The following is a 9,883-nucleotide window of genomic DNA, read 5'->3' as shown; positions in this document are numbered from 1 at the left end:
GTCCCAAAGGGCCGCCTCGCTATGCGAGACACTCTAAAGACCTTGAACCCTCTCCCTATGCAGAGCACTTTGCTAGGCTTCCCACGTGCACCTTGCCTCGCCTCACGCACTAGCCACGGCACCTGCTACGACGTGCTCGCCAAAGGAGGAGAAATCGAAGTTTGGATCCTGCCTCCATACATCGTAAAGGGTGCGCTCTATGGACCTATATTCAATACCTGCCCTATCCGCCTCTAAGGAAGCGACCCTCTCCTACGACATGACTGTAGCAGCCTTAGCACCGTCAAGTTCGCCCTCTAAGGAAACGACCCTCTCCTGCGACGCAGCCGCGGTAGCCTTGGCACCCAGGAGTTCGACCTCTAGGCTGGTGACCCTTTCCTGCAACATCGTGGCCTTGGCAATCACCCTCTTCTTCTTTTTAGATGAGGCAGAAATTTTTGCCAAGGCCCTTTCTATCATAGACCTGGTTTCAGCAAGCTCCCCCTCAAGCTCCTGGACCCGAACCGCAAGACGGTCCCTCTCGGCATTCGACGTGCACTACACCAAACACTCATTACCATAAAACATCATTATAATACTATTTAAAAAGTGTTATGGTATATTTATATATATATGTGTGGGAAAAAAAGGGCGGTAACTTATTTGGGAACCCGCCACTTATATTTTTTTCACACTAAATATTTTTTCACACAAAGCTCCATCCCTATTACACCCTTCCATTATCAACTCGACGAAACCCTTTATTCCTTCACAATCCAAATCCCAATCCTTGCTACTGTTCCTCCGCTGCCGTTGATACTATCACCGTCTTAGATAGCGCTGAAGATTCTCGTCACCCCTGGCCCGAATGGACGGCCCTCATCAACTGATTGACCACCAAGGGTTACTTCAGCGAAACCCTTGTCGAAGATGAGGCTGACAGTCTATACAAGAATATGAGCCTTTTGAAAGACCCCTGTCTCAGCTTCGCTCGTGACCGTACGATGTTCTCAAGTAAATTATCTTTTTCTTTCTATATTTGTTTGGTTGCCAAGAAAATATGAGACAAAAGCTCAACTTTATTCATACTTAGTCTCAATTAAGAAGAGAAAAGAGAAAGAGTAAGAGAAAGCTCTGTACACAGTCAACAATGGCGTTGGTAGATCTGAGAATCTTACGTTTGGTCTCTCTCTCCCATTTCTCGACATCTCCATCTCTCTCTCACATTTCTCCCATTGCTCCTCAATTTCTGGCAATCACTATCTCAATTTCAAGCTCTCATCGGCATGGGTATGTACTTCTTCATCTTTATTTATCCATCTTCACTCATCTATTTCTACAACTATAACCCTAATCCTCACTTTAAGTACCATTTTTCTTTCAATTTCTCTTTCTGTTTTTTCATGACTGATCAATGATTCATCATTAATGTTCTCTTTGTTAATTTTATTATTGCAACCATGATAATAGTGATCTTTGTTTCTATGTTTAAATATGGTGTGTTTTGGAATATAAATGAATGTTTGTATGTAGGCTAAACTTGTATGTATCGAGTGTATTTGTGTTATTTGACGTTTGTGTCAATTTATCTGTAAATTTTGTTAAGTTTGACTGCTTAAATTGGTCTTGTTATATAAAAATAAGCTTGGCTAAACCTATGCATAATAACTGTTTGATGGAATGCTTCAGTGAGATATATGAGTAAAATGATAAGTCCTGAAGTAACATCAAAGAAGGCAACTTGTCGTTTATTACATTGTCGTTTTCAGATCCCTAGAGCTAATTATATTTACTAAATATATTTACAGGTATCGATAAGTCCTGAAGTAACATCAAAAAAGGTAAACCGTGACATTATCAAACAGCTGGATACTCTCTACCGTGCCTCTCATTTGGCTAATCTGAGAGTTGCTTATGATGGCGGGAAGTCTATCTACACTGCTGGGGGGTTGCCATTTTCCTCCAAAGAATTTATTATAAAGTTGTCTGACAATGATAGAGAAACTGGAAGCTCTAGTACCAGGAGGTATTATATACTACATTAAGTTTGACATTTTGAGTAATACTATTTTCATTTTTATGTACTCTGTTCTGATTTGATATTTTTTCCCTTCATTAGCCGTAGGGAACATGAATTTAAGGTGACCATCAAGTTTGCTTCGAAGCCAGACTTACATCATCTGCGACAGTTTTTACAGAGCAGGAAACTTGATGCTCCTCAAGAGACAATTCAAGCACTGGATGTTGCTCTCAGAGGAGATCCATCGGATAAGTAATTCAATACTGCCTTCAGGCTTTAGAACAAAATGCTATTCTTTATAAAAATTTCTTACTGCTTTACTATTTTTTTTCATCTGAAAATTCAGTGCCTGGTAGTTTATTTTGGTATGTATATGTTATGTAACTTGATAATAATGTACTCTGTATGTTGTTAAAAGTGTTGAGTTTTTTCTAGTCGATGGCTTGAGTGTATGTATATCTTTAACTGTAGGTATACTGTTGTTGGGAGGTTGTTTTCTCACCTCACACTGGGGCGTCCTGGTGAGCTTCCAGATGGCATAATCTATTGGAAAGGGTACTATCAAAGTTTGAGGCCAATACAGTTGGGGCTTTCTCTTAACATTGGTATTGCCTTTAGCTAGTTTACTCTTTTATGCTTATATTGTTACAAGGCACCATATGGTGCACCACCTGATGGCGTAAGGTCGTCGTTTGTGCAATTTAATGTCGGTTCACACATAATCTAGTAAGATGCTAAAATCTAATATGGAAGATGTTATGTGATGCCCTACAACAATTTTTGTTATCTAGATGGTTTTTACCAAGTGGACTGACGTTTCTTTTTCTGAACTACCTTATCCAATTGCTGTAGATGTTTTAGCAAGGGCTTTTTATGAAACTATAAGGGTATCTGATTTCATTTTCAAAAACTTTAATGTGAGAGGCCATCTAAGGCCATTGCATGATCAAGTCCGACTCCAAGTTCTTGCATATTACTAAGTTGGATATCGGTGATTTTCTTATCTATTATTAACATTATTAAAAGAAATTTATATCTATTTTTACTGCTGCAGCTAAAGAAAAATTTGAAAGGGGTTAAAGTAGCATGCAGTCATTTGCAGAATACAAGGACCTAAAAGATTACTGGGATATCGACAGAGCCACTGAACAAATTAATGTGAGTGTGCATATGTCTTGACCTTAACTATTCCATGTTGGTATGTGCTATGTGCTGCTATTTGATTTTAATAATTTGGGAAGATTTTTCTTGGTGGTATTTAAACTTCTCTACCTGTACTTTCAAATTGTTTTACTAACATGTTTATATTTTATTTTAGGTTTACTCTTGATGATAAGATGACACAGATTTCAGTTGCTGCTTACTTTCAAGACAAGTACAAAATCAAACTCAGATATGTGACATGGCCTGCTCTGCAAGCAGGAAATGCAGCAAAGCCTATTTACTTACCCATGGAGGTTCCCATCATAGTTTCAATAACATTTTTTTTTGCATGCTAAGTTCTATTGGACAGCAACTATTTTCATGATTATATTTCTAAATGTTGTATCTGTTATAGGTTTGTACAATTGTATGAGGGGCAAAGATACTCTAAGAAAATCAATGAAAGGCAAGTAACCAATCTATTGAGGGCAACCTGTCAAAGACCAAACGACAGGGAAGAAAGCATTTGGCGAATTGTTAAGCAGAACAAATACAGTGATCAGGAACTTGTCCAGGATTTTGGAATTAGTGTTGCAAACAATTTAACAATGGTTGATGCTCGAGTTTTGCCTCCACCAGTGGTATTTTTCTAATATGTGCTTGCTTTTGCGTTTGACGAGTGAGTTCTACTCTTTCAATAGGAACTAATTCTATTATTTTTCTTTGTTATCCCAAAAATCAGAAGTGAATGATGTGGCAGGAATTAATTGCACGTGGCTGACACCTGGAAAAACCTGTGTTTGACTATCGACCAGGAAGATGTTCGGAGTTATGCGGTCGATCTCTTCATACGACCAGACTGGTCGTATCCGCGTAACACGCAGAGGAAATCTTAGGCAGTTATGATGGAATCCAAAATTCTCTCCCATGATTTCCTGAGTATTCGATTATTTAGGAAATAATATCTGTAACAAATCAATATAAATCTTCCCTGAGCTTATAAATAGAAGAAGAGGGCTCAGAGAAGGGGATCCGACCATTTTTCTCTTTTCCAGACTTCTAAATCGCTAGAGTTTAGAGTAATCATATCAATCACATTGTATTGTTCTTCAGAGGTTAGTGAAAGTCATTGAACCCTAGTTCTTTGATCACTCCTTTGATTCTCACATCAATAACAATCTAAGTGGACGTATTGTATTACCAGATTCTGGGGCCGAACCACTATAAAATACCGTGTTCTTAATATTTTCGCTATCACGTTCTTTTCACCACATTCATCCACGTCAAGCGTATTTTGACTCCGTGTCGGTTGCCCAAAATCAGGGTCAACATTCTTCATGAAGCTTTTATACAAAGGTACTAGGAGGGAGGCTACTGAGCATCCTCGATTTGGGCAATGGAATATGTCCAATAAAGTAAGTAAATGATCTTTATAACTCCATTTTGTTATGATGTATGTGAAGAGGTATGATTCATTGACTTATTTTTTTTTATTTTGGGTTATGATAGAAAATGATCAATGGAGGCCAAGTTGAGTTTTGGACATGTGTGAACTTCTCGCGTATCAATTCAGATATTCATGATCACTTTTGTTCATAATTGGTCAGTACTTGGCTCAATAGGGGAATGGTATGGTTACCGGATCTTTCTGTCTCATCTCTTTTACTGTGACATTACATTGACTGTTTATAATTGACATTTTTGATCATTTTGGATACTTGGAAGGCCTTCCAAACTAGACCAGTAATTCCCTGCAGCGCTTGGCCAGCTAACCAAATTGAGAGGTCTTTGAGATCTGTTCATGAGCAATGCAAGAAGATACTTAACAACAAACAACTACAGTTGTTAATAGTTATCTTGCCTGATTCTGGTGGTTCATATGGTGAGTGACTTGGCCAAGACTTGTAACTATGAAGTTTAAAATGCCATTATAACATTTTGTTTTAGCTAAAAAATGTTACATGCCTGTTCCAGGGATGATTAAATGAATTTGTGAAACTGAGCTTGGAATTGTTTCACAATGCGGTGAGCCTAAACGGGCAGTGAAGCTCAATAGACAGTATTTGGAGAATTTATCCCTGAAGATTAATAGCAAGGTCCCATTGATTTTACCTTTACCTTAAGATGATATAGCCATTAGCATCTAGATGAATTACTCATGTGTTAGTGTGAATAATAAGAGTTGTGTTACAATAATATGTTTTGTTGAATTGTGGTCTACATATGATGTTCATGGTGACTAGCAAATATGACTTGCATATCTAAGGCTTTTACAATATATATTGAAAATTTCTGGACCTTCCTTTCTATTGAAAATTGTACAATATATATTCTTTCATTTCTATTGAAAATTGTGCATGAATATACTGTTTTTCAATGTTTGCATATTTTAGGACCTTGATCAAGGCTCCAAATGCAGCTCACAGATAGGGCTATGGACGGGGTTGGAGGGGTTGGAGGGCTCGGGCTCGTGGAGGGTCATGGATGGCTCGGTCTCACGGAGAGGTCATGGGTCAAAACTTGAAAAACTTTAAAAGTAGGAAAACCTCGCTGAACCCATTATTTTCATGTTGCTAGTGTGTTCTATAAATTTCAGGCTGTCTTTGTTCATGTGATGTCTAAATAAATACAAGTGTGAAAAGTACAAAGTATATTTGATTAAATATTTGCACTCTAGTCATGTTGACTGTTATATACGAAATGGGGAGTCTTATGCAGGATTAAATCAATACTTAGAGTTCTCAACTATAACTTTAATGAAATTTATTTGGAAAAAAAAAGATGAATTTTTTAGCTATTGTTTTCAATTTTGATCCACTTAGAGAAAACCTAAATATTGAATTCTTATAACTGTTTGTTGGAGTTTGCATATCCTGTTATTACTTTATATACGATTTTCTCTTTTTATTAAAGTTACTCTCTTGCATCTCTTGTTTATAATCAACTTTTTTTTTTATATCTCTTCCCTTAGAACACTAGGCAATATATATAATAATCACTTAGTATGCCTAGTACATTTCTTATAATCTTATTGGACATATATTCAGCCAATAATAATAGGCCTAATTAGTAACAAGTTCTTTTTATTTTTTATGGAATAATTAAACCTCAAAGAAGGCCTAATATTCTTATCATCTGTCTTGTTACAAGTAGTTGTGTGTCACGATAAAACTTTGTTATTGCACTAGTTCTTTGTCACTCACTGAATTAGCTTACATAACTAACTCTTGAACTCTCTTTAAACAATCTTCACAGTTTCTACTTTATCATGCCATTAATAGAAGATTTATTTAATTCTTCCTACTGAAAATTACAATGTCCAGGTAATGCTTGAACTTTGAGATAGTTGGAGATTTTTCAGCATAAATATATGTTGTATGAACTTACTTATGTCAATATGATCTTCTGCTTTAGTGGCAGCTATGATTATGGCAGTGAAAACATTTGATAACTATTGAATTTAAATTGGATTGATTCTCAGATTGAAGATTGCATTCCCCAGTTTTAACCCGTTCCTGAATTTTTAGTCTCTCTAGCTCTTAATTTCCATCTCTCAGAACTATAGTACTAAATTTCTAATTCAGATTATTTAGGAACCAGTTGTAATGATAGTAGAATTCTTCTATGGTGTATAATTTCATTAAACTTCTGTTGATGAAGAAGTTTATCAAAATTATACACCATAGAAGTTTAGACTATTAGAAAAGTATTATAATAACTAATCAAATAAAGTCATATGAGTTTGATCTGTTCTGACTTTATATGGATTTGTTCTATTTCCTTGTGGACAGCCCTTTGAGTTCCCACTCTGCAATTTAATGAAACTCCTACGCAAAATTCATCTTTTCTTCAATTCAGTTGTTCTTTTGACAGATTTTCACTTAATTAATTTTGTAAATTTTTCTTTTTCTCCACATTTAGTGCCACATCAGGGGGTATTCTAGACAGAGCTGTTGAAGCAGAGGATAAGAAACATGGAGATATTCTAAGACTGGTAAATTTTATTCTTCTTCTACATTGTACCCTTGGTGTAAAACATTGTCAATTCAGTTTGGTATTTTTTTTCAATAACTCATAAAGGAAAATATTTACAATGTTGTGAGCAGGACCATTTCAGCTCAAGATCTGTCCCATTTTTCAGGTTTGTATTTTTTTTCTAAATTTTTATTTCTGCTCTCATTGTCTCTCTCAGCTCCCTCTCTCTCTCTATCTCTCACTCATCTCTTTTTTGCATTTCTTAACTATTTCTACCAGCAAGTTTTAGAATAATACTTAGGGGGGAAGTTGTGGAACATCAAAATATCACTAATGATCTTAAATTTCAACAATTTATTGTGTATAAACCTCAGATGCAGGAGCTGTTGAGGTTTGTTATATTGTGTTGTTTCAGTTGTCTTCATCATGTTTCAATGATTTCCAGGATGCTATTAGTTCATAATTTCTGTTGGTACTTGCCGCTCTTTGGTTTAACTTGAACTTCTTTCTCTCATTATGTAGGGTCAAATTATAAAAACTATTGGGTTTCTTAACAACTTCTTTCTGTTGGTACTTGATGCAAAGGTTTTTGTGCCTTCTTACCCAAAATCTCTGACTGAGTTGATGGGAAAGTCTTCTATTTTGCTTATCAATGGAAGCTTGCAAAGGAGAATCCATGGACTAGTGGGTGGCTTCTTTAAATCTCCACAGCTGAAGGCTCAAATCACCAGAGACATGTACAAGTATGTCGAAGAATCTATGACAAATTGGAGCCATGACCGACCCATCTACATTCAGGATGAAACCAAAAATGTAAGCTCTCTTTCTCACACATCTTGATCTTGGGGAATGAGTTGTGAGGATATTCTTTAATATTTGATGTTTAGAAAGGAAAAATAAAAAATAAAGACTATTACTTGGTTCATCTGAGTTTAGTTTTTTTGGGAAGAGTTTGAAGTAGAGACATCAAAAAACAAAAGATGCCTTCTATCTTTAAAGTTTAAACCTTTGGCCTTTTTTGTGTGGTTAAGATATTTTTAGGGGGTGATTTATTTATATTCATCAATATTTATTTGTTTGGGGGATAAAGAATCTGTCTGTGAAACAGTGAAAGTAATAATTATTGATTTTTGAAATACCCCATCTTTGGCTTCTACTTAGGTTTGAAAATGATTTGCTAAATAGAAAAGGTGAACCAGTTGTTATGGGGTTCAGAATAAGTTTGCTTGAATAATTGTCTATCAAAATAGATTCACAATTATTATGTTTAATGGTACTTTTTAAAAGTTAATAAAACATATAAGACTAAACCCCCTTTGGGTCTCTCTCTCAGATTGCATTTCAAGTACTAGTTAAGGCATTGATTAATTTGGATCCTGGTGAGGAAATGGAGTCTCTAAGAAAACAATTTCAAGAATTCATTGTAGGCCTCATGTCATTACAAATAAACATTCCTGGAACTAGGCTTCACAGATCATTACAGGTAAGTTAGTTATTATTAATCTATTACTACTCACATCTTGCCTTATTTCATGATTACTAATTATGTTGGTACAAAATATATTTCCTCTTCTCTTTTCAGGCAAAGAAAAAAATGGTGAAGCAAGTATAGAAAATTTTAGAAGCCAGGAAAAGTAGTAGTGGGATGATCACCAAAGAGGCTCCAAGAGATGTAATAGATGTTCTTCTAAATGACACAAGTGGTCAATTGATAGATGATCTAATAGCTGATAACATTATAGATATGATGATCCCAGGAGAGGATTCAGTTCCTATTCTTTTAACTCTTACAGTGAAATATCTCTCAGATTGTCCTGCTGCCCTACAACAGTTACTGGTATGAACCGCTTAGTTTGTTGTTTCTCTTTATTGGATTGCTATAGAAATCAAATTATTATAATCATTCTACTTAGACTATTATTATATTTTTTGAGTTTATCTATGTGTTCAAATCATTTTGTGTTTGCTGGTATGAATAAGAGGAACATGGTCTCCAAGTATTTTTTTCTGTATGTATGACAGGATAGAGCTCATTGTCCTTTTCACTTAAAAACTGGAGCTTGTCGGTTTGGTCAGCATTGTAGTAGAGTCCATGTCTACCCTGATAAATCTTGCACTTTTCTTATCAAGAATATGTATAGTGGACCTGGCATTGCTTGGGAGCAGGATGAGGGGCTTGAGGTCTATTAGCGCTACTTTTGTGATTCTCGTATCTTGCTAATGGCTATGAAATTCTTCTATTTTTCATTGCATAAAGATTAAACTTTTTTTTAATCTCATCTCCCTTCGTATTGTTGTTTGACAAGAGAAAGCATTTATTAAGTTCCTGATAGTAATGGTTTGAGTGAGTCAATCCTTTTAACTCATACCCTCTTTGATTTTTTCTTTTCTTCACTCTGAATGCTAACATGTAGAACTTCTTTAGTTCCATACTATGTCTTGTCTGAAGCTTTTCTTCTATTGTTCTGGGAATAGCATTAGTCATTGGTCTGGCTCTTAGAGGTTTCCTTGCACAAGTAGTGTTTCTTGGTGTATGAAATGAATATGGTAATTTTGTCACATTTACACATCATGTATTATTTTCTTTTTTATAAATTTGTACAACAGGCTGTAGAGAAATTACCACATCTGCAACCCTTCTGTCTAATTACTTTCTATTTATGCTGTTGGGTGCTCCTTTTGTATAGTTCTTTATTCTGGCAATTAGATAGCCTCCATTATAGTTGCGTTTTAGATTTTTCTTTTTCTCTTATTGGTTGGATGTAG

General features: G+C 35.6%; 1 pseudogene; it reads left to right on the top strand.

Annotated features, from left to right (window-relative positions):
• The first annotated feature begins 983 nt into the window (after positions 1 to 983).
• Positions 984 to 7,834, top strand: LOC133799789 (protein argonaute MEL1-like; annotated as a pseudogene).
• The last annotated feature ends 2,049 nt before the right edge of the window (positions 7,835 to 9,883 follow it).

Source organism: Humulus lupulus, chromosome 9 (assembly GCF_963169125.1).
Source record: "Humulus lupulus chromosome 9, drHumLupu1.1, whole genome shotgun sequence".
Taxonomy (NCBI): Eukaryota; Viridiplantae; Streptophyta; class Magnoliopsida; order Rosales; family Cannabaceae; genus Humulus; species Humulus lupulus.
Note: the sequence above shows the minus strand (reverse complement) of the source record. Positions and strands in the feature narration are given on the sequence as shown.